General features: G+C 41.1%; 1 protein-coding gene across 3 annotated transcripts in view; it reads right to left on the bottom strand.

Moving 5' to 3' along the window:
* Nucleotides 1-25,911, bottom strand: part of N (neurogenic locus Notch protein) — a 491,366-nt gene that overhangs the window by 226,539 nt on the left and 238,916 nt on the right. The window lies entirely within an intron of this gene.

Raw genomic sequence — 25,911 nt, 5'->3', positions numbered from 1 at the left:
CCCATCAAGAGAAAAAAAAACGTTAAAATTCCTAGTTCATGCGTGTCCTGAGAACTGATCTAGTTTGCGAAACAAAGAATCGACTATCTGTTTACCAGGTGTCTGGGCTCGAGACGATCGTGTGAAAGCTTGCCGGCGAGCGCACGCAATCGACAATGCCCATTCTTTAAATCGAGCTTCTTTAATGATTCCGTTAATTAGTCGAACCATAATTCTATCCTCGCTTCCGTTCGTTCCTGTACGCGACGAACTATATATTTCGCAGATTCGTGTTTCCCACTAACCGCGAATTTCTCACACGAAACGAATCCTTAAACTCTCCTCTGCAAACTGTGGGTCCGAAACATCTTTTGTGTGTTTTAATATTTATAATAATTATTTAATATTTATACTATTTATTTAATGTTTCTTTTTTCATATTTATGAGATTTATTTCATATTTGTGAGATTTTATTTCATATTCATGATGTTCGTTTAATATTTATGATGTTCAGCAAATATTTATAGTAATTATTTAATATTCATAGCGTTTATTTAATATTTATAGCAATTATTTTATATTTATGCCTGCCTCCGATTTTCTCGAACAAAAGAAAGCTTCGAGAATGCCGAATGAAACTGTAACGATAAATATGTAACGAACAAATTACAAATTGATCGTCTCAGCCCAATTTCTGTTTGCGATCCACCAATTAGCGATGGCATCGAACACGAGCGCTGCACGCCAATTACACGGAGCCTCTTCCCACATCTATTGCGTTAGATGCAGCGCCGAGTCGTTTTCAAAGACTCAATTCACACGAACAACCATTACTAATTAATCAAATATCGGCGGTTGCAAGAAAGAAACTACCGTTCATTAAAGACACAATGAAAGCGAGAAAAACCTGACAGGGATTGATATTCTCATACCGCTTTCGCAAACTGCTCGGGACTTGTGCAGCGCGTTTCCAACGTGTTGAAACACTTCGATGAGTAATTGCGGTATTGTCTCACGTAGAAACTAAACTCAAATCTATATTCATAGATGTCATCAATGAAAATGGTGGATGACAGAGAAACGCTCAAAATGATTGATCTTACTAAACTGTGGATTTTATGCATTTATAGTATTGTCTTCAATTTATTAGAACTATTAACACTTTGATTGTCACGCTGACAATCGCAAAATTTTCACAAAATGAAAGTATTTTATTTCAGCAAATTATAATTGAAAAGTTGAGTCGTACCGCATAAATTATTTTGTCAATGTCCTTACGTTGTATGGATTCTAACAAAATTAAGAAGACGTCATAGATTAGTGTAAAAATTAACTTTCAAATCCGTGCAAATAATTCCATCACCTACATATGTATGACGCGACAGTCGAAGTGTTAAAAGGAAAAGATAATTTCCTGTCTCCTGTTTCTTGCAATTTTTATTTCGACAAAAGATCACAGTCAAGTTATTATTGAGAATTTTATTCGATCAAAAGGATCGATAGAAAGAGACTCAAATCCAAAAACCAACCGTCTGATTCCTTCCCTGTTTGTGCGAAAGTTCTCGATATTCGGCTTGCCTTCTCCCTGCAATTTAGTAATCAAATACACGCGAGATTTACAAAGTGGCCGATACAATCGGATTTCGGTAAAATAGAGCCGGGCGAGACGCCAGCCGACAAACGTATCTTCAAGCGAGTCACAATGAGAAACAGAAGTAATAACAACGAATGGACGAAGAAAAGGCGGTCGAGTCTATTCATCGAAAATCCTCTCTGTTTATCCTATTCTCCGTGCCCCCTCTGTTCTTTCTTTCGCGTCTGGCTGTGCATGGTCGACCTTAACGAGTCGACGACCGTGACCACCGCGCGATTAGACGCCAAGACTCCTCTAGACGGCAGGAAATCGCTCGTTGGCGCGATCTAATCCGCCGACCGAGAGTGCAGGTCGATGACGATTAAGACTCTCTCGTCCGGAAGACACTTGCCGATCGTTCAATTAACTTAGGATGAACGATCACTCGAACTCGATCGCGAACTCGATCGCTCGAATAGTTCGCGGTGGTACCGATTTGCACCCTTTGTCTGCGGAGATCCAATTTGCGAAAGAGCTTCTAAAGTACTTTTCAGTTGAGATTATTCGGATAATTTTGCGTTGGACCGCGTTGTGCACCAAGTCACTTTATCTTTAGAACTCTGATCTCACAAACTCTGATCACCCCCATTTAAAAACAATTAAATTTCTATTGAAAATGTATTACAGCTCAAATTTATAATAAAAATTCATTAAAATCTAATTAAAACTCGATTACAATTCAAAATTTTTATTTAAAATCCAATTAAAGCTCGATTATAATTTAACATGTATATTTAAATCTCTATTGAAAATTCATTATAATCTAAATTTCTATTCAAACTTCATTATAATTAATATCACATCAATTTAAAATCGATTAACTAAAATTTCTATGTTGTTTTGCATTTCACTTACCAAATTGTAATGTAAATGCATAGTCGATATCGTACAAAATTGGAATAAATCCAGTCTTGACATCGTTGCGAAACGACACGATTGGAAAGAATTCAAGCCTAACGAGTATCGCAAAAACGTTATCTTTCAATGTAGGAGAGCTAATTGTCCTCACAGGGCAGACTTTTCCGCAAATGTCTCAGTCGCGGACTACGAATTTACGCGCAAGGAAACGGTCAAGGAATGTGTTCAGGCCAGGGGTTGCGTAAGGCATGATAGCATGCGATTCGGTCGCGATACTGCGTCACCGTGCATCAACCCGCGATTATCATCTATTCCGACATCGTCCCTGTAATTGGATACATTAGAAACACATAATCTCCACTGTGATATATGGAAATCGGGATCTTGTTCAATATCGATCTTTCGAAGAGAAAGCATTTGTCAGAACTTACTCTCTGGAAACTCCACTGTCTCAGAAAACAATAGTGACAAAGGCTTCTCGATTTTTTCTACAACGTGGTGATGGTATTTTATACAAGAACATTTTCCAACAAATAAAATATAGGAGAGACTTTTCTAAGCAATCTAACATGAACAGTATTTAACGCTTTGCGTACTTCGACGAGTCTGCCTCGTGATTCAGATTTCTATCAACACCTTGTTACGTATGAATGTTATTCCGTTCTTTAGCTGATTAACTGTCAGTCAGCGGTTAAAATGTCAGAAAATATCATAGCTTTTTATGTCAGCAATTTCATTGGTTCGTATAATCGCATGAATCATATAATTATCAATATTAACAAGTTTAGCGAACATCTAGGCTTCTATCCGATCTTCTTGCAGAATATGGACGATAGAATACGACGATTCTAACGTGCATAACGTACTTTTGCCAAGAAATTATTACGATCAGAAAAGGTTCTAATCATTGTAATTGTTTAAAAAATAGTACGGCAAGGGGTTTTAACTTGTTTTTCCACGAAACACCTACATACAACCAAGGAAATCTCTGAAATTATTATCTGCCTGTCGACATAAATTTTCCATTGTAACATTTATCCGTCAAGTTTCTAAAAAATTACTATTCACCGTATAAATAGTTTCGTGAAAAATTGGGGAACCCTTTCGCTAAGATAAATTAAGATCAACTGTAATAGCGTGAATCCGTAGCAACCCACTGGCTACATGGCAGCAATTAAAGAGAATTATGATTTCCCGAGGCATGCCGGCAGACATAACGCGCAGATGAATCACGGGTTTCTGCCATGACAATTTGTTAAACCGTCGGAGAGGTCCTCGGCGAGCGAACAGCCCAACGATTAACAGTCGCGACTGTATAATGTGTGATCGCTGCCGTTCGGTTTAGCCGTGGTTAGGCGATTCCACGGAATCCCAGGGAATTCCTGCTTTCGAGCATCGGTTGATAATACCTCGGATAACGATTTCACCCGAGTTGCGCGCGATTTCTTCTGCAGGCAGCTGCTTGGGTCGCGGGAAGATCGGTGTTTCTATGATTCCGGAATTTATGTTAGAAATCTACATGTCGTGGGTCAGCTACTGCGATCGACGGCGATTCCTTTGAGATATCGATCATGCTTCTCGAAGATTTATTGAAAATTGTATAATCGAAATAATATCATCGATTTAGCTATAGGAGCCGTTTATTTTGAAAGTGGCATAAGTTTTTTTTTAAAATGAAAAGATACCGTTCGATTGTAATTAGTGTTACCATTAACTCGATTTTTTTTTTAAAAAGTGACTTATGCCACTTTCAAAATAAACGGTTCATATAACACAGTAAAATGAAGATAATGGTTCGAAATTCTTGAAAGTATTACTGCGTGTTTTATACAGGGTGTCCCAAAAATGTCTCGCAATCCGAAAGTCGGGGATTCCTGAGGTTATTTGAAGCAACTTTTTCCTTGGCGAAAATGCAATTCGCGGCTTCGTTTACGAGTTATTAACGGAAAGCAGTAACCAATCAGAGGCGAGATCATTTGGCGCGAGACGGCCGAGCCAATAAGCGGAACTGGGCTCCAGTCGAGCTCGCCTCTTATTGGTCAGTGTTTTTCGTTAATAACTCGTAAACGAAGCCTCGGAGAAAATTTTCGCAAAGGAAAAAGTTGCTTCAAATGACCTCAGGAACCTCCCATTTCCGGATTGCGAGACATTTTCGGGACACCCTGTATATTTCAAGTATCAATCGGATTTTAAAAAATATTAGAAATTCAAGGAAAATGATAGAAACGCACGATGCCACGGATTCTATAATATCAAATAAAAGAAATATTATCTTCCTGTAATTTCGAACAAGATGTACAAAAGTAGCGAGGACTTGAAATATATTTAAAAGATGTAAGATAATCTCAGATAAAAATAATTGACATATATCGTTCACAAGTATTACGAAAATAACAAGATTTATTATTATTTTATTAAATTGGCACAGCATTTTTGATAATACTCATAATACCTTTTTATTCAACGCACTTAGCATTCAAAGTAAATAAAGTACGATAACAAGAAAAGTATTGAGAATTATAAAAATTGCTATACCATTATCCAAATCAATTTTCAAATTACCAGATATGTTCCTAGTTAATGAACCAAAGTTCAAGTACTATAATAAATGATTTGTGTACAATATAAAAATTAAACAGATAAATAAAACGAAACATACTTTATTTACTTTAACTATTGAGTACATTAGAAAAAAAAGTATTATAAGAATTATACAAATTTCTATACCATTATCCAAAATAATTTTCCAATTACCAAATATGTTCCTACTTAATGAACTACCAAAAGTTCAAGTATAAGTTATAATTAAGTAGCTCCGACTGCGACGGTTTGAAACGCTGCTGACCTGATATGAATACGACAGGCAATTTGAAATTTGCATGAGGCGTTGCATAAGCGATAATCCGTCACGTATCGACAAGACTCAGCCACCCGCGCGAACAGCTAAGCACGGTGAACAGTTTAGCAGGCGACTGCGAGCGGAACCTATAAGAAGGTTAAAGTTCCGCCAATTAATTTTACTTTCGCGTACCCGGTCGGCCAGCCGGGTAGGAAAAAGAAATAGAGGAGGCGGTCACGTTTGTGGGACGATATCGAAACGACGAATCATTCGAGATGCGCTCGTGCACATGTTCCTCTCTAATCTTTGCAACTCGCGACTTCCTTCGGTCGCTTGGTTGCTCGCGCGGGTATCTGGGCCCGAGGGCTTGGATTCCTCTTCCACCTCGTCCTCATCCTCCTTTTTCCTGCTTATACTCTTACTGTCCAGCTAACGACCCCTATCTCTCGTTCATCGCGAAATAATGAAATTACGCGAAAAAGGGACGTCGAGGTACATCGAGGACCGTGCTCTCCGCCGGTTTTTGCCGGACCACGGATGCTAACGACGCCGTGTTCATAGAAATGGATCTGGCACGAGCTGCCTTTATGTGCAGACAAACCTTTGTTCCCCTTGTGTCGTTAGCTCCGCTCGAATCATGCCCCCGGGTAGCTATCTCGGCAATTCTAGAAATTGTTGCGAGCTATGCGATTGCTACCCGGTAGCCAGTCATCGCTATGCATTTGGAGCGTTAGCCATTTTCTGTAATCTGGCGCGAATGTTCGCAAGACGATGGTTTCGTCTTCGCTAGGACGAGCTCTTGGAATTATGATAGAATTTTTTAATCAGAACGTTATTAAGCTGTGAACAAGTACAAATATCTTCTACGTATGAACCTCCATATCGTTAAAGATAATGTTATGTGAGATAAGTTAATTGATAAGTTTATGATATATATGATAGATAAGTTAGATATTGTTAAATTACGGTTAGGTTAGAACGATAGTATTGTTACATTTTAATGTGAGCATCCAGATCCAGATCTATGAGCTTAAACTAGCCTAAGGTCTTTTCGTAAAATTTATGTAAATAAAGATTAGTATGGACAATTTCTGAATTTTAAGTATACGCACGAAATCGTAAGTTTTATTGGACTTCGAATTTATTTTCGCTACCTCCAAGAATTATGTTACCTTACATCGACAAACCAGTTTCTTCCTCAACAAGGAGAAACCTCTAATTTTCGGCAAGTCCATTTGAGCACGTTATCAACGTTATCAACTGCAAACTATGCACTATCGAAATACAGAAATTTAGTGTAAGGCCACTAAGGGACAACAGAGTAATCAAAAAACTACTGAACTACTTAGAACGCGCCAAGCTGTAAAATAAATTGTAAACGAGAACATTAAGTCGCTGATAAGCTGGTCGAACGGTTCATACAACTCCAAACATGGCCAGAATGTCGAAAAATATGCGTTCGTTCAATCATTTAACTTCTGCAACTGAATAAAATAAATATTGTACTAAAAATAGCAGTACAAGTGTCATTTTGTATAATTCTTTCGACCAAAAATGTCTAAACTTTCAGTGAAACTTAAGAAAATCTCTATAGCTACATCAAAATTATGTGTTCAACAAACGAAGAGCATAAACATCGAAACTATCCGTCGATTAAAATTTGATATAATTTTGAAGTCCACCGTCCACAGTCGCAGTGTAACGATTTCTTCAAGACAGAATATTTAAAAATCACAGTCTTCATCTCTAATCAATTTATTATGTCAAGGTTATGTCTAGTTATAAGTATATACATAAATATAAAACCATGTATCGTATGAGAAGTATGTATCGTATCATAGAAAGTCAGCGACTTATCGAAAAAACAGCTCACTCGGAAGTCAAGTATTCTCGGTAAAAGCGATACATACTTGCGATAGTAAAAGACTTTTAGCACTCTGCTGAAGCTCGACTTCAGGGGCCTGGTGAATCTCGCGCGGCAAAAACAAAGGGTCAACGCGTCAAAGGGCAATCGTTGCACAACCGTTCTGCGGCTGAACGCGAGAGTCTTCTCGTTTTCGTGGAAGAAGGAGAGAGAAAGAGAAAGAGAGAGAGAGAGAGAAGGCTGTCGTCGCGATGAGAATTATCGCATTCCACGATGACGAGTCGGATAATCGCGAGGGGAAAGAGGAGAGGGACGAGGACACGGGCTGAAAGTGGTCAGGAGATGTTCCTGTTTCAGGGAGCATAATTTCTGGGGCCAGGAGAAGGACGAGAGAGATCGTCTTCGTCGCGATACGGGCTTAATGCCGGCGGAGTCCCGGTCTTTTCAACGGAACCACGAATGAACGACGGACGAGAGAAAACCGCGCTTCCCTTTGTAAGGACTTTATGATCCTTTTACGATTAATACAACCGGCAGGCCATGCGGCAACGGAAATGATCCCTCATTCCGCTGCCGCCGCCGCCGCGCCGCTACGATCTTTCTTCGAAATGAAAGACTACCCGAATGTTCTGTTAATTAGAGGCAATACCCGCGGATAACGCTCGCCGTAAATCTCCTCGGAACTGGCAGACAGATTCATTAAATCCATGTGAATTTTTTTACGCTATCGGTCCATATCTGACCACTTTCAAATCTCGGGGAGAAACTGTCGAATTCGACCGATGCTTTTTTTGTTACCAACCTGGAGTCCCGGTAATATTCCTTTGCATGCGTCCGTGTAACATTAACTGGTATTAAAATGGATTGCTAGTTGCGCTAAAGTGGATAATAAAGTGCAAATTGCAGGGAAATAAAACTTTAGGAGATTCTCCACACAGGTTTGCTTCTTAGGATACATGAATTTATATTTAGATTCGAGATCTAACTGGAATCGTCACAGTTCAATGCGGAAAGTTTCGGAGTCCCTGGAAGATTAATGTTTTCTTTAGAAAAAGCAATCTCGTTCAGATACAAGTGCAGTAGAAATCTACTTAGGGTACATGTGTCAATTGCTGTGCACATTAAAGCGATGTCCGCATAGTTTTCGACAAATAAAATAGTTTCTTTTACCTTCATATATTTGTAGGAAATATACGAAGAACACAAAATATTTAACAAAATAGACAAAACAGTTTTCGAGCGTGTTATCGTGCCCTTGGAAAGATGGAAAAAGTTAATTTCCGTGCGTTAGTGAGCCAAGATCAAGGCTAAAACATATCAACCATAATATCAGAAATTTAAAAAATTACTTTCCGCATTTTACAAGTCTTAAGAAGTTAAAATTTTGATATTCGGTTGTGAAAATTATAGATTAAATTTCATTTAAGAAATTCGATAATCTTTAATTTAATAACGTTGTTCTTTTAGATATAAGTAAAATTATTTTAAGGGCATAGTAATTGGCACACACTTGTCGTATCTGAACTGCATTTATTACAACGAAATTTTGGGCAATCCTCGGTTCTTCTGTGCTGAACTCCTATTATCTGAACTATTGTCGAGCGTTACTACAATTACATGAACATCTAGGTATTGCGAACGTAAACAAATGTAAACCCAGCACGTTTCCTTTTCTTCGTTCGGATAAATCCGATTATCTGGATGCGAACTCCGGTTACTAGAAGGAAAAGTTACAAGTAGTAGAGATAATCAGCGGAATCCTATTACATGATCCTGCCCGGTTACGTGAACTGGTTGTCTCCCGCCGAGTTCTTATACAATAAATGGAGTTCCACACTGCAGTTCTCTCTCTACGAAATGAAAATACCCTCACTAATTCCTCTCGATACGTGGAAAGCGAAACAAACGAATATCACACAGTTACCACTTTATACATTACTTCTGTCTGTAATAAAATATGTCTATCATTTTTGGAATGTATTAAATAAATTATCAGGAGAATCTCTTTTGAAATACATACGAAATAAACACGTTAACTCGCTAATGGAAGAGGCGTTCGAACACGATTGAGGAGAATGCAAATTAGGCTAGAGAATGCAAACTGTGCCTTTGATTTGTTTCCACGCATAAATAACTTCATATTTATCAAATAAGATATACTACATTTTATTATTCTTTTATTTTGTCTATTTTCGAATAAACAAATTTTGTTATTCTTTCATTATATTTATTTTTATTATATTTATAACAAAGTTTTGTTATTCTTTCATGAATTTTCTTTTATGTGATACATATAATGTTGAAATATTATCTGCAATAGATAAGTTACAGTGTATAACCATGTTTGACATGTTAATTGCGACAGGGGTCACTGTGTGAACTGACGATGGTAATAATACAAAATTTTAGATATTGACATTTGTTTGAAATTATATATATTTCTATCAATTTGGGCGCGCCGGTCACCGGTGACCCCCATGGCGTCACCGCCAAGTTAAGTGCCGGTCACCGGTGGCATTCAACGTGTTAATAAAAAAAATTTAACATGTCTTATTCGATAAATATAAAGTTAATTCTAACCGAAAACAAACGAAAGGCATAGCAACTGATCACCGGCTCCGCTATCCCATTGAGAAACGAATTACTAGGAAAGAGTACTCTAATGGCACGGCTTTGAAGTTTCAAAGTTTACGGAAAGCGTCGATCCTGAAAACCCGAAGAGCCAAGAGTCGCTGAAGACTTAGGGTCGACGAAACAAGCAAACGCCATATATCCAGGGTGAACACACACGCTAGGCGGGGCATAAAGTAACCCCGTGGCCACCTTTATGGGAACACGGAGGCGCCTCGAGTCAAGGGTCAAGCGACTTCTACCGGGATGACCTCGGGAAACAACGCTCGCATCCTTGCCACACCGTCCCGGGTTTACTGAACTTTTACGCGTTCGACGTGCACGCACACAACCGCGAGCACACGAGCCGGCCATGCGCCGAGCACCTCTCGCCGTTGCGTATGCATATTTCGCGGCGCGAGGCACGCTCGTCCCTTTTGCACGGTTTCGTTGCTTTCAGAGGAAGACAGGTCTCTCGGTGAGAATTCAAGAGCGGTCGCGGGAGACCAGCCTGCGAAACGCCCAGCCTCCCTCGTTCCCCAGCCTCCGCGTCCCTTTCTAATGTATTCAAAGTATATACGTGTCACCGAGCGACACGAAGATGAATTTCCTTCGTTCGCCAAAGAAAAAGACAGTGCGTTCACGACTGCAACCTTAACCGCGCTCGAATCCTGGTCGGAGGAAATGCTGGAACTCATCAGAGCTGAGAGCAAGGTTCGCGTATAGCGCAGCGGGAAGTGTGTCTAGTTTGCTACTTCATCAAATGTGATTAACCTTCATACGTTCCTCAGAAATTGCGGCAGAGAAAATCTTAAGATGACATCTATTTTCGCTTTACGCTTAACTAGGCTGCTGCTTTCGTGTCGTCACCGAGTTGTGTCCAACGAATTCGTTCGTAGAAGTCTCAATATCGTTCGGTGCAAGTCAACGATTAGTATTTATTTAGGAACTAATCGTTTTGTTCGGAGGATTTTTCTGTATGCAGATGTAAGATTAAATCAGTAGCTTTTATTTATTTTACATCTTAAAGAAACTCATCTTTCGAATAAAAAGAAGTCGAACGTTTTATGATAACTAGACTGTGGATCTTGATGCAAGAAAATGTTCAAGTAGAACATTTCTTCGCAAATTGCAAGAAACAGAAACAGGATAGAAATTTCGTTCTTTGTCTAATATATACTTGAGATATTAATAATATTAGGTCTACGGGAAAGTTCTGTCCGATAGTGTCACTTCAAGTTTCAATCCATATGCACACGTTGATTTGAGACATATACGACTATCTCTCTTTATCATTGCATTTACACACATGTACTCTCCTAAATAAACTGAAACAAAGATGTCTCATGTAATTATTAAGTGAGACGCGATCGTGAAAACATGGCTATCGATGATAATGTCAGACCACATGCTGATTTGGCGACTCGTCAGAAAATCGCAGAGCTAGGCTGGGAAATTCTGTCGCATCCACCCTACTCCCCAGACCTAGCACCCTACGATTATCACTTGTTTCTCTCTTTGCAAAACTTTTTACAGGTAAAAGATTCAAAACTGAAGCTGATGTCAACCAAGCACTAGTTGAGTTCTTCGCCTCTAAAAATAAATCATTTTTTAAAAATGGCATTTACAAGTTGCCATCACGCTGGCAAGAAGTCATAAGTAACGATGGAAAGTATATTCTACAATAAATATTATTAAATGTATGAAAATTGTGTTATATTTCAATTCAAAAACGGACAGAACTTTCCGGTAGACCTAATATATAGATAATCCTGAATTCTCTCAATTTTGAGAGAATTTGACCAACCAACGATTCAAATTTGATCAACCTGTTCTCATCATAAATGCATCAAATCCGCTGCCCAATGATAACCGAAGAAATACGAACAGGTGTACTTTCATTCCGGGGACAATTGACAAGAATGACTAATTGATCCGTGAGATGCCTCGTGCACGAAACGAAATTGTTGGGCGATGTACAAATCTACGAAAGGGCCAGCTGTTTTAGTACCACGGAACTTCGCGAAGACCCGATCGAACGGTGCCGAAGAACGCGCGGCACTGAAATGATCGAAGCAGAGGTGCTGGGAGGCCGCGATGCGTGCACGCACCGTCGGTAGTTGTTTTGCAGCTTCACGCATTGTAGAGTCGCGGTGTATCCCAGAGCGGATTGAATATCTAAACACGGAAGATAATCGAGGCTGGGTCGATCGGGGCGCAATGGAAGAGACGCGGGGTAGGCGAGCGTCCAGAAATCATCAGGGCAGCGATCAAAGGTGCGTGGCTCGGGTACGTGAGCGCATCTACGTAACTATATTTAATAAGGAACCGGATAGACTACGAGGGAAAGGGGACCAGAAGGGCGAAGAAGACTCGGAGAGTAGAACCTGATATGGTAATGGTAAAATATGAAGAGTACGAGAGAGGGTTGCCGAGTTCGTAGATGGTATCGAAAGCGAGGAATAAGAACCGATGGAAAAAGAGCAGACGAAGAAATCGGTCGGGGTGTAGGGGGACGCTTGTTCGAAGACGAAGAGGAGGAGGAAGGGCCAGAGAAACAAGAATAAGGTACTGGCACACCGCGCTACGGGCTTTACGAGCAAGTCAATGACTCTATACGGTCTTTGTGGGTCCCTCGAACGACTTCCAGGCGAGCCGCTAAAGCGAACGCAGCTCTCCTTCTACGGGGTGTGGTCCCCTTTCTATGGAGATCGCCTCCCCGCTCCACCCCCATTGTATCGATCGGGGCCCCATTGTTTCGCCGAGGGAATCCTTTGCATCTGCTTGATTCGGCCGAATGTTTCATCATTGCCGGCGAATCGTGTGCAAACTCGAACCAGACCATTCTTTTTCTGCGTCCCGGCTCCCGTGTTCTCTATTCCCGCAGTTTATGCTCTAACATCCAGGCCCCGTTCCGAACATCCGACACGCCGAGTTACTCGACCCACCAACCGCTTCTGTCTTTTATGCCTATTGATATCGACTCGGGGTACCTTCGATCAAGTCTATTTGCTGCTCTAAACAAGATCGATGTTTTCTCGTAGGAGACCGTGAGTTACAGGTTCGTCCCCATCGGATCCGAACTTCATCGATTCTCGCGCGTTCCATCGCGTCGGATTGATATCGCGCAACTGTAAAATATCGATGAGGGTGGGCCTGATTTTGCTACGGCCCATGTCATGCGACGTCACTGTACAATTACTGGACTGTGAATTTTATGCGTTCATGGCAAAAACGATCGTGTCAAATACTGGAAAGATTCCAAGAAACTATGAATGTTGGTGTAGTATTTTCGACTTATTAAAATTATTAAAGGAAGAAATCGAATCGTATTTGCCACTTACATTTTGCAATTGATGTATACAATTTTTTTACTTTACTAATGATCAGATTTGTTATATGTAGACCTACGCTGCAGATCTATCGATCGAGCGTTCATAGCTGTCCTCTTTGTTCACTGTATCGGACGAATTGAGATCGTCCTGCTGCATAGACGTAACAAATTCGATGTTCATTGTCAATAAAATCCACTGCTTAATACTTACTTATAACACTTTGAAATCGTTGTGCAAAGTGTCCTCTAATAATAGTTCAGCCTTGCAGCCTTACATTTTCATTCTATAATCTACAATACGATCAGAAAGAAATCATTTTGCTCTTGTCATGTACGATCATCGAAGTCCTAATAATTTCTCTCGAGCACCACAGCACGTCACCCCAAAGAGATGCAATTTTCATACATAAATATTGACGATATCGCATTATCATAGCACACAACGCACGATCCGATTTCCATCGATCGGCGCGCAATATCTAATTACAGAAACATAAAGGAAATTAACTTCGCGAGGCACGGTACAAAAGCGACCGTGCGTAATCACGGATTACGTTTCACAGGAAACGCGCCATTACGGGAGCAACACGAAACTCGATGGACTCCGCTGCGACAAATGATCCTCGCCGGTAGCAACGATCTGCGCGCGGTGCATCTTCTGCTTTCTTTTCTCGGACGCGTCTATCGTCGCTGCCGATCGAATCAGGCTGGCTGCTCGTCCGAATACGTACATATATAACATACGTCATGTCCGCCGCCGATCGTTATTGAGATTCACAACGGATGCATTAAATTAATCCAGATTTATATCCCAGCGGCGCACACGCGTATAAATACGCACTCGAGCCGAGCCGGGCCGGGCCGGGCTCGGACTCGGGCGCGGCCGATTCTCTGTTGCTCGATGGCTACTCCACGATGTCCAGGGCTCGGTTTACACCGCGTGGGTGTGGATTTATCATTCCTCGGTGGAGATCCGGACACAAAAGGGACCACGATGCTTCTCGTTTTCTCCGGCGAGCGGATAGGAGGGGGGGACCCGCGAGAGACTTCCGAGAGGCCTCCTCGTCGAGTGCCACTCGAGGATACAGCCCTGTCACGACTCACCTTCCCCCGGACCTATAATGGAGCCGCTTGCGCTTTACGAGCGGGCCCTACGACTCCGTATTATGCGCCGCCAGCCCCGATTTTCAGACGATTCCCCGGAGAGAGAGAGAGAGAGGACCGCAGCGCGCTCGCGACCCCAAATACGAACGGAAAGGGTTCACAGTTGCATCTGTGCCGATTCGACGAAATCGTGGGAAAGCGGCAGTGTCGCGCAGGTTCGCAACTGTCCGCCGACGTGTTCGGGAACGGCGACACGAGGGTGTGTACCCTTGATTAAACGATGACCGAAACGTTTCCACGGAACTCCCCTGTTGAGCCGATTTCAATGATCTGCGTCATCTATGCCCACGCATATGTTTATGTAAATAGTCCTCTTTGTCATCCGATTTGATGAAATCCGAATCGAATGACAATCAATTCGAACGTTCGGTCTGGTTCAAGATAAAATCAAGAGATGATTTGTAAGATAATATTCGGCGAAATTTCCGCAAAAGCCATTCGATGTTTCGGTGAAATCTTATAATTATTCTACAGCAATGAATAGGTAACAACATTTTAGGATTAATAAAAGAAACGCGGTTACATGATTACATCCGTAGATGTATGTATTTGTTAAACGGCATGAAATTCATTTTATGATTAATTTAACAGATTCGTGTTTTTTTTATTAGCATCGAATGCAGCCCAAAGCATGAACGAACCACCACCGAAGTTACGAATCACTGCAACGCTGATGTCTTCTCTTAAATCAGTATGTACTGGCACGATTTGTATAAATAACGATTATAAATTAAGATGTACTGGCACGATTTATATAAATAACGATTTAGAAATAATGATTCATAAATAACGACTTATAAATAACGATTTCTAAGTAACGTTTTACATAAATCATTATATTTATATAAATCGTTATATTTACGTAAATTAGGACGTACTGGCACGATTTATATAAATCGCTGTATTAATACAAATTAAAGAAGAAACCATCGTTTCAACGTGTCGTAAGTTCAGCGGAGATTCGTTGATGATTTATGCTGCATTCAGAGCCAATAAAAGAACACGAATCTGCCGAAACAATCATCAAATAAATTTCATGCATTTTTGTAAGATACATAAATTTACGTTTTTTTAATAAATTGATATTACAATACAGAATTTAATATAATCGAATATAATAAATAAATTAGAAATGTAATATATAAATAAATATTATATCTATGAATTTAATCATGTGATCACGCGTATTTGCAATGTTGTTTTAAGAGTTTCGTGAATGAATCGCAGACGACAAAAATGTTGCACAGCGACGCAGAGAAAGGGTTCCGAATTCTTTGTTCCCGAGGCGAAATAATTGAATGAAACGGTTGAATAGAAGAGTCACAGAAGCTTCCTAAGGACAAGTATCACCGCGGTTCACTCGCGCCGGTCCCGGACAGTGACAGATACCGGTCGTTGTAGTACGTGGCTGCTTCCAGCTAAAGGTATCGGTATACTGGTGGCATTTCGTTCTCATAAAAGGTGGCGTGGGCACGATAAATGAGTCCGAGCCACGGAACTACGCAAGCTAGAGCTTCCAGTTCAAAGTCTCGTGTCGGTTATTCGAGTCTCTGTACCTGACTTCGCGAACGTAATAGAACTATTTTTCCCGGCGAACTATCAAATTTCTGAGCGATCTGCGGCTGCCCTTTTCAGAACTGCTTCGCCAAGGTTTGCTGTACCTTCTGCGGGTCTGATCTATATCGGAACAATTGGATCTGCCAGTTGAGAAACGAAATTCTATTTGCGGCGCACGGATTGCAGGATTTCTCTACCTGAATAATGAAATTATAGACGCGCGTTAGTTAGTGTTTTATCAATACTAGACCTACAGAGTTAGTAAAAATATCCGGTTTTACATTTCGCGGGTTCGAGTTTATTGTAATTATGAAGGCTCTTCCATAGGAAAAGGGGCAAACGACTTTTTAGTTCAAACATGCAGACGCGTCGGGAAGTACGTTGACACATTTTGAAGTGCAAAACTGGACTGAACGATTTGAATTTTATTTGCATGATAGGACTACTTTTGTAAACAATGACTAAAATACTTCTTTTTCATTTTCCTATTAGTTGGAATGACAACAAAAAATAGGTTGATGTTGTTCATACATTCTTCTTAATTTTTACTAAAATTATTAACAGGACAAATACATTTTTATTTAATCCGTTCCTCGCAATTGATTAAGAAAGTATTTATTTTGCTTAAAGGTCTAGTTACGAACAATTAAAGATCGCGAAAATCGCAGTTACGTCACGATCTTTGACACTCTCGATCGAAAACTGTAAAAAGTTGAAAAATTTGTACATCTTTCAACACGTTTTAAAATGTATGAACATACTTTCCGACGCAACTATACATTATATTAAAAATGACGGAAGGTCTAAGCGTCACTAAGCAACGCACGATAGTTACTTTTAGGTCTCGATAGGTTTGGTGTTAAACGGGAAGTAATCGTCCGAGGCTGTTTCGCGGATTATGGAATGTCCAAGATATACTGTCGCAACAGGATGATCAGCATTTTCGATGTCATTAGACGGTACCACCTACTACGCAGATTCCATTACTATTCATCGTATCCACCCAAGGAAATTCCACGAAGATTTCATACACGGACACCATCAGCGACGTAGAAGACATCAGGACAAGCGGACGAAGTGCCTTCGACCACGCAAAATTTCAATTTCTATCCGAGCACCTGCATCGGAACTCGCTAATACGGCGAAACGGTCACTGGAGCTTTGTCTCCAGCCACAGAAAAGTCAATTACGACACCAAGATATCGCGGACACCTACTTCGTTACCCACAAGCCAATGGATACTTGAGCCGTGCAGGCAGAACGAGAAATACAAGTCGTGAAATAAAGCTAGAATTTCCTAATTTATCATAACGCAATGGACATCTGATGCTGCTCCGATCGAAAGTGTTCCTTCGCTAAACCTTTTCAGTGTCCCCCTTTTAACACTAGAACTATGAAACTGGTCAAAATGTTTTGTTGTCGAGTTTTTCTCTCGCAGGTACTCAAATTATAAAAATATTTCCACGAGGACCATTTCGATGAACTTTTGATGTTATAATAGAAAGCGTGTGAAGTTCAAATGAGTCTGATCTTGTCATTGTAACGAAATAATATATACATTAGTCGCGTTTATTGTTAATCAATTAATGACTTGAATCTTCGTAGCCCTTTTCTTTTCATTTCAGGCGAGTGTAACGTTTGAGTCTTTCACCACTAATGCAATAAATAAATCAAGCTGCAGCATAAAACGAGACTAATTTTCAGGATATATTTAATGGATAAATAATTTTTCCATAGATATAGTTTATAATGATATCTTTACTTGGAGGAAACGTTTATTAAGTAATATAAAATTCTAGAAAATGTTTTAACCCTTTGCACTCGAAGCTATTTTAACTGTAAATCTAAAATAATTTTTCTGACTTGTAGCATTTTCATTCGATATGACAAAGTGCATTTTATGCGAACGAAATCATTGTTGCATTTTCAACAATTTTTTAAATCTAAACTTTGTTCATATAAAAATCACCTTAGAACGCGACATAACAAATTTGGTGCCTCAGAGTCACCCAGCCGAGTGCAAAGGGTTAAGAGATATGAAAATGAAAGAGATCCATTTATAACAGATAAATAATTTGTATAAATGTAGTTTATAATAATATTCTTACTTCAACATTGAAACTTTTACTACTTCACAGAAAATATTTACTTCAAATTTTGCGGACCGCAGCAGATCTTGATAAAACGATTACACTGAAGGCGCCTCATTCGACCACTGGTTTGCTCGAGACAATGCGCGGACTCTCGGAATAAGACATTACAGTGAACACTTTTCCAAAAACGACCAAGTATCCGGTGACTTACGAGCAACCTTGTGCGTGCTAGCCACCTACGAAGCGGAGGCGAACAGCTGGAGGAACGAGCCGGCAAAGTGTCGGGAACGGAGTGACGACGCGCGTCGGGATAGAGTTAGACGAGCCTTGACAATGCGCGAGAATAGAGGCACGCCGCGAGGACACTTGTTAGACGTCGTCGTGAGCGCTTCCTTTGTGTCCAGATGTTCCCGGCTATTAATTATTCGTCGCGGCGGCAACCGGACGCGGCGAGATGACTCGGGAGATTTCGAGTCGCGCGGGAGGAGAGCGAGAGATGGCGGGGAGACAGAGAAAATAAGGAGCGACGAGAGCGAAAGAAGCGTGATTTTAATTAACCGGCCACGAGCGGGAACAATGTAACACGGAGGTGTCGATAAATCCCCGACGAGGATGTCGCTTCGATTGGTCTCGCGCGGACGAAGCCGCGAATTATCGGCGCGTGGGCGCAGACGCCGAGCGGGGACCGACGGATCGCCGATAAAATTCGAGTACCGTTGCGGAAATGGCGATAGATTATTTTGTATCCGCGACAACGGTGTTTAGCGAGCCACGGGCGCAATGCGATTTCTCCGTTAATCCCGTCCGCGTTCGGTTCCTGTGCCCGATGCTCATTAGAAGTCTGCGATTCCCACGGAACAGTGTAAATTATACGTGTCCCGAATAATGGAGAATCAAGGAAGAAACACCGGATGGACGGCTGCGAGTAACTATTCTTTATCTGTGATATTGGTTTCCATCAACGCGGTCGCGGACAGTAAATATTTTAACGAGTAGCCAATAACTGTGAATTACTTCTTATATTATCACGTCCGCGGACATGAATGTTGTGGCATTCATTTTCATCGCGATGCAAAATGGCGCGAACACTGTAACATTCAAATTTGTGAGCCGCATTTTATCGTGCATTCAATTTTATATAGATTTATTCTTAAACTAATAATGATTAATCGCAATTTCTTCGAACCAATATGTTTATATTAAATATAATATGAATATATTTATACCAATACATACGATATCAGAATCAGTTCCATTTCAAATATTTATGAAATTCTGAAATTCCTGATGCCTTCCTCTGCACCAGGAATAGAGTATTTAGCTTAGCATTTAGTTGATACGTTATTAACAGTATTTAGTATTATCAATGATCGATCTCCTCAAAAGTAATGTGGAACATGGAAGAAATAAATCGATGAACTATATATGAAAAAACTGCTTTGTAAATTATCATTCTTATTTTAAATCGATTATTATCTATTACGAATTCCTGTACGAATAAATTTGTATCCAAATAAATTCTTATGCGAATGAATAATTCTTACTGAAATAAAATCTTTCACGAAAATGAATTTTCATTCGAATAAAATACATTTTTATTTGATCGGTCATATATCCGATAGAGTCGAACAAAACTTCATTCGTTAATCTTCAACCCTTATATCCGTCAGCCGAATAAAACTGTACTAAACTCTGCGCAGCCCGAGAGCGTCTCAGTCCTGCTCAGTTTCTCCGCGCTTTATATGCAACGCGTTGACATAAATCGGCTCGATCCCGTCTGACCGTCCAGTGTTCTCCCTTGGCGCGTATCAGAGCGCGGGCAGTATAGCAATTCCAATCGAAGAACCGCGTCCGTCTAGAGTCTAGGCGATCTGAGCGAGCAGCGCGTGCGGATGTCCATGTTCTCGATCGCCATAAAATCGATCCCGGATCGAGCATGGAACGGAATCGTAACCGTTTTAATTGAACCGACTGCGAACGGAAAAAGGCGGGAACGGGCCCGGAGAAATCGGAGCCGAGATGCACGAGGCTCGATGCCTGCTTGAACGTACCCCGGGGTACAACTCCATAAAACCGTGGAATTCGTGCTCGAGGTGCCCGAGGGAAAAAACGATTTAATCGTTGAAGCGCACGGTATCAAGATCGGACAAGCGTCGTGTTTCGCCTCCCCCGCGGCCTCCGCCGCGTTGGCATTCAATTTAGAGGGTAATACGAGAAATGGAAGCGAGGCTGTGGATCTAGAAAACGAGGAGCGGAGGAGAAGAGGAGGCAGGCCCGCCTTCCACCTTCTTCGTCCCCGTTCAATCCTGCTATCTCCCTCGCGCGACCGATTAATCTATGGGCGTGCGGTTAATCGTTTAACCGGCGCTCGATAGAGCAGTTTCTAATTAGCGGAATGGAATGGAGGAGGCGTGATCGGATCGTCGACCAGGGAAATCTGTGGCCGGCCGAGGTCGTCCTCGGCGAAGGGACGACCGATCGGCGTGTGTTGCACAAGCCAGGAAACGTAGCCACGAAAGGGTGTAGGGAACAGAAGGCAAGGGAGAGAGAGAGAGAGAGAGAGAGAGAGAGAGAGAGAGAGAGAGTGAGAGAATGAGGGAGAGAGAACGAAAGAGTGAAAGAGAGAAAGGAGAGGGAGGATCAGGTGCATAGGCGGCTCGTGCTCGGCGCGAAAGAGAGGAAAGAAACACGCCTCGAACGGAGGAGCCGAGAAACCGGGATGCTGCAAATTGAACCATTACGACTAGGCGGTAGTGGGTACGCGACCAAATCGACTGGAAGCGAGGCTAGTCTCGAGGAGTCCCGCGGCTCGCCAGGCCATAGTTACAACCTCGTCCGAACAGCTGAAAGGGGTCTTCTTCTTCTTCCTCTTCGGAAAATAATCGTTCGGCAAAAAAGCCTCACCTCGCTCTTTCTCTCTTTCTACGTCTATTCCGCGACAGGCTCTCCGAAGCATCAAGAAGAAAACCGGCGGTGAAAAAAACGAGCAGAAACGAGACGGACACGGCGCAAGGGCAGGGGCTCGAGGAGGCGAGCTAGTGTTGCAAATTGAACCATTATAACTAACTACACGAGCAAATCACTTCGAGAGCGCGGACCGTAGGAAATAGTTACGAGCTCGTTGTAAATACCTTCGCGGACTTGAACGAGATAATTCTTAGGAAAAAATGAATTTCTCAACCTTTGTTCTTGGGGAAAAGAAACGTTTCTTCCTGTCGACCGGTAAAAACCTTTGGAACTTCGGTAACCGAAATATTAATTTCATCGGATCACTCTGTAATTAAATATTATGTTATGAAGTTACAATTTTGAAGTTGAAGCTTAAAACATTTGATCTGATTACACGATTTAGAGAATTAAGATACTAGTTTGTTGGATATCTTGACGTTTAAGAGTTTCTATATTTTAGTTGTTTAATCGTAATTAAATAAAAAGATTTAAACGTGTTTCAATTAACATGGAAGTAATACAAAGATGATTACAATTTCAACTTGAACACTATTTTTACCGATATTTTGCATCATTCCCTTTTTACCGAATTAATTTCGCGATGACTATAGCAAAGGTCGAGAAGCGATTACATAAAGAGCATAGAACATAGAAAATAATTTTTATTAAAAATGATTAAAAGATATCCTCTAATTCTTTTGATAAAAATAATGTTAAATGGAAATTGTTAAAAAGTGACTTTCGACATCTTAGAAGTAGAAATGGTGTTAAGAAGGATTTAAAAAAAATAATGCTAGAATACGTTACACACCTCGATGTTTTGAAATGTTAACACGTATGTTTGACTTGATAATATCATCGAGACGAATTCTACGACCTCGTATACTGTCGCCTTAATTCTCGAAACAACGCTTAAAATAATTTAAGCCGCAGAAGGCAAATTCCTAGACCACTGCGCGGCTCAGCTTCTCTATTCCTCTCACAGCCGGAAAAGGAGCAACGAAAATCGCCGGCGAGATTACCGTCTAGCCAGACGAATAAATTTCGAAGCCACGGATAATAACTCGCGCCGCGAGTTTATATACGAGAGGACAACCGGTACACGCATCGAGGATGGGAAAAAAAGGACGCGCTACAGCAATAACGTCAAACAATCGATGGATAAACTCGTCGAGATGAGTCCCAATGATTCCCCGTAACGCTTGGATTCCGGAATAGTTATGGCCTCGTCCCTCGTCCGGCCTCTGTATAAGGAACAACCGGGACGAGCTCTCGAGCACAGATGGCCATTAGGAGCACGTGATCGAGATACGGCTTTTATGCGTTTTGATTTTCTGTGGCCGGTCGCGTCGCGCAAGAGAAAATGGGACAAAACTCGTCATTACTTGAAAACTTGCTTATCGACCCGCAACGAAACGAAACGTCTTCGTAAATGCACGTATCATTTCTCTCCAGTAATGACATAATGTTATCAATTTCTACTTCAATTTTATTGATAAACCCACGAGGCTTGTTATCGGACGGTCTGATATCGTGCAAAGCGTAACATTATTTATGATTTTCAGACAACAGAATTAAGAAATTCGCGCAAGAATTCGCAAATATCCTTAGATTTTGCGGTTGCAGTAGGAAGTACCACATTATGTACCACGAGAAAGAATTCACTCTAACAGATTCCAAAGAAGTTACGTGCCGATACTAAAATTGTTAGCGAATACCGCGAATTTGTCATCGAACTAATTCTGTTATTATTGTTATACTTTAAAACTAAATTTTCAGTTTTTAAACGGTTAGGAACATTTAGATAACAACATGATTAGAAACATGATAATCAAAACTTGAATCATTTTGAACAGATCCGATCTCTTCGGTTGTTGGTAAAAATAAAGGTATGAAACTTATAAACTATATAAAACTGCGCAACAACTTTTCACCTCCAAAGCGATCCTCTCGTACACTTTAGTCCCATTTTCTAAGAATGTCGACCACTGTGCGTCGCGGGACCACGAGGAACGTACTCCAGAACGGTCCCTGACAGCGGCGTGCCACGAAGAAAGCGTCGCCCGGAGCAGAAACAAGGTAATTGCAGACAATTCGACGGCGGCCTCGTTAAACGAAAACCGCCCGGAGGAAGATCGGAATAAAACGCGCGACGCATGGGCCCAGCCTCGTCTCACCGCCGTCCCTGCCTCCGCGGCTTTAAAACGACCTAACGCGAGCGCGACATAACGTGGTTATTTGTACCAATGGCATGGCCGTAAAATTCATGAGCACACGCGGACCCTAGGTAATCGCGGCTTCGGGACAAGGTGGCTTCCTTTCATTTCGTTTCGTTTCGTTTCGCAGCGGCAACCATTGATCGCCGAAATTAGAGGAACTTACTGTAATGCGAGGATGGCGATGCTAGAGTGATTCTTGCCTGCCTGTAATTGGGCGGCGCACGGACTTGCATTATTCAGAACCCTTCTTCGTGAACCCGTGCCATTACGGTGCAACACCGAGTGCGCGAGAACGGGTACAGCAACGTTGTAACTGGAAATGCGCGCGCGTGGATAGAAGGTCTCTACACAGATGCACTGTGCAACAGTGTGAAAAATATTCGGTGCGTTCTTAAGAAGGATTAGAAAGAGTGGAGATTAAAAAAGTGAAAATATCTCCCAGCATGTAGGACGGGAAGACTGTTGCAGCTGATCAGTAGAATGCGGATTTCATGCATTTTTGAGCGAAGATTGTGAAGAATATTATTATCGTTGAATATTCTTATATTACGTACAACTTATTAACCCTCTATGGGCCGAATTTCTTTCTTAAATATAAAAAGATTTATGCAACGGAAAATCTGTTATTATAAACCTATATATGCTAATTGAAAAAATATTTAACAGTTTAAAGAACTTTATTATAATCAATTCAATTTGTAACTTTGAAGTAACAACGGCTTACAATGTTTCCACTTCTGTGCATAAATGCTTAAGCGTGAAATTCCATAGAACAGTTTGAATTTGGCGTTAAACATTGATGTACGTTGCATTTGGAATTAGTTGCCGAATAATTTCTTGTGGTCCTGAATTTTCCTCATCCGATGATAATTCGGTACTAAATTCATCGTCATTGTCAATAATATTTATGCGTCGTCTAGTAAATGCTACTGGATGATCTTCATCGGACTCAGAATCTAATAAAGAATCTTCGGATCTGCTACCGCTAATGCGTCTAATTCTAATTCCTCTTTTATTTTTATATGATTTTGTATCCATATTTCGGGGGGGTATTTGATATATAAATTTGAAAATAGAAGAAAACACAACTATTATCCTAAATACACTCGAATCTACCAAAATAGTCCAATGTAACCTGAAAGTTACAAAACTGTATCATATACAAATAGTAACAAAATGATTATTGAAATGCAAATAAATAAATTGTTATTGATATACGAACCCAGAGCTATTATATACGCTTTTTTTATTTAGTAAACACCGACAAAAGCACAAATAATCTCAATTGCACAATATGGTCCCTTTGGTTTCTATCTGCAGACAACTTGCAAGGTATTTATTTTGACATTTCAGGTTGATGATGCAGCCAACCGTCATCAATATTGTTATTGGTTATTTCAGAGGCATTATATAATTAAGACGTATACATCATTTTGTGAAAAAAACTAAAACTATTTGGTAAAATGTGGATGCTTGTGACTTGAAAGTTACATGGGCCCATAGAGGGTTAAAATTATTAAACCAAGAAACACAATATTAATCGACACCTTGCAACGAACTTAGACAACTTTTATTTTGCATAAACATCCGTAGTCCGCTGATTAATAATAACCGCGAGTTTTACGAATTTATGACGAAAACGAGTAGATACGATTTAAAACAGTGGACAGATCAAATGAACTGAAAAATATCAGTGTACGTATAAGTCACGGATTAATAAAATTCTTAATTGGTGTTAAATAAAATTGTTGAGGAAAGAAATGTAGCTCCTGTGCATTGCAGTTTATTATTCAGACAAATTTCATTTCGCATAAAAATTCGCCATCTACTTGTCATTCCTCGTGCTCAAATCGATCGACGTTCTCATTCGACTGCCAGTAACATCGCTCGCAGTTTTCCGAAATTTGAATAAGCCCCGCGTAGCGATAGTTCCAAGCTGTGAGAAAACCGCAAAAGGGGTAAAAAGAGGCGTGCTTATCGCGAAGACGTTACACCGCATTACCCCCTGAACCGAACAAGCCTATTTATTCAGACATCGAGCGGAGCGCGCTGATAGTGTGAACCGTGTCAGACGTCCACGGACGGATACTCATCGAGCGGAGCAAGCCAGCGGAAAAGTCGGAGGGGGCGCTTCTTTAACGGGAAAAGGCGCGCGACCGAAGGCAGAGCGGCGTGAAAGACGGAAGGTCGGCGCGGCGTGGAAGAAGCGAAAGAAGGTGGGGTCGCCATGGTTGTGGTCCGCCTGGGAACGACAGGACCACGCATTGTGATCCGAGCACCGAGGAGGCCACGCTAGGCTGACCCTAGGCTTTACATTAACCATCCACCGTGCACACACAGACGTAAATGGCCACCACCCCTGGCTTAAGTTGTACCTGTTGCGCCGACTAATCATTGCCCCGCGGACGTTCTTTTGTCTCCCTCCTCTAGCTACCACGGGCCCTCCTTCGTTCATTGCCGGGACAAGGTTGCGCAACGGGCAAACACGAGAACTTTCTTCCCGCGGTAAACAGAGTGGAACGCGAGGCTCCTTCGAAAAGATGCCTACTTCGCCGAAATTCCGAGACGCACCCCTAATCTCGGCCGCCGTTTCTTCTCGGACGCGTTCCGGGATTTCGTGACAATTTCTTCAACGATCTTGTCTGTGTCAATCGATCCTATGACACTTTGACACTGTAGCCTTAACACGTTCCGTGCCGAGCTTTTTTTACTCGAATCTTCACACTTTGATATTTTACTAAAACTTGATGTATCACGTGCAATTATTAATTCTCGTACACATAACAACGTAACAAAAACTTATCAACGCCC

Source organism: Megalopta genalis, chromosome 1 (assembly GCF_051020955.1).
Source record: "Megalopta genalis isolate 19385.01 chromosome 1, iyMegGena1_principal, whole genome shotgun sequence".
Taxonomy (NCBI): domain Eukaryota; kingdom Metazoa; phylum Arthropoda; class Insecta; order Hymenoptera; family Halictidae; genus Megalopta; species Megalopta genalis.
The sequence above is the reverse complement of the archived record's forward strand: the minus strand, read 5'-3'. Positions and strand labels throughout refer to the sequence as shown.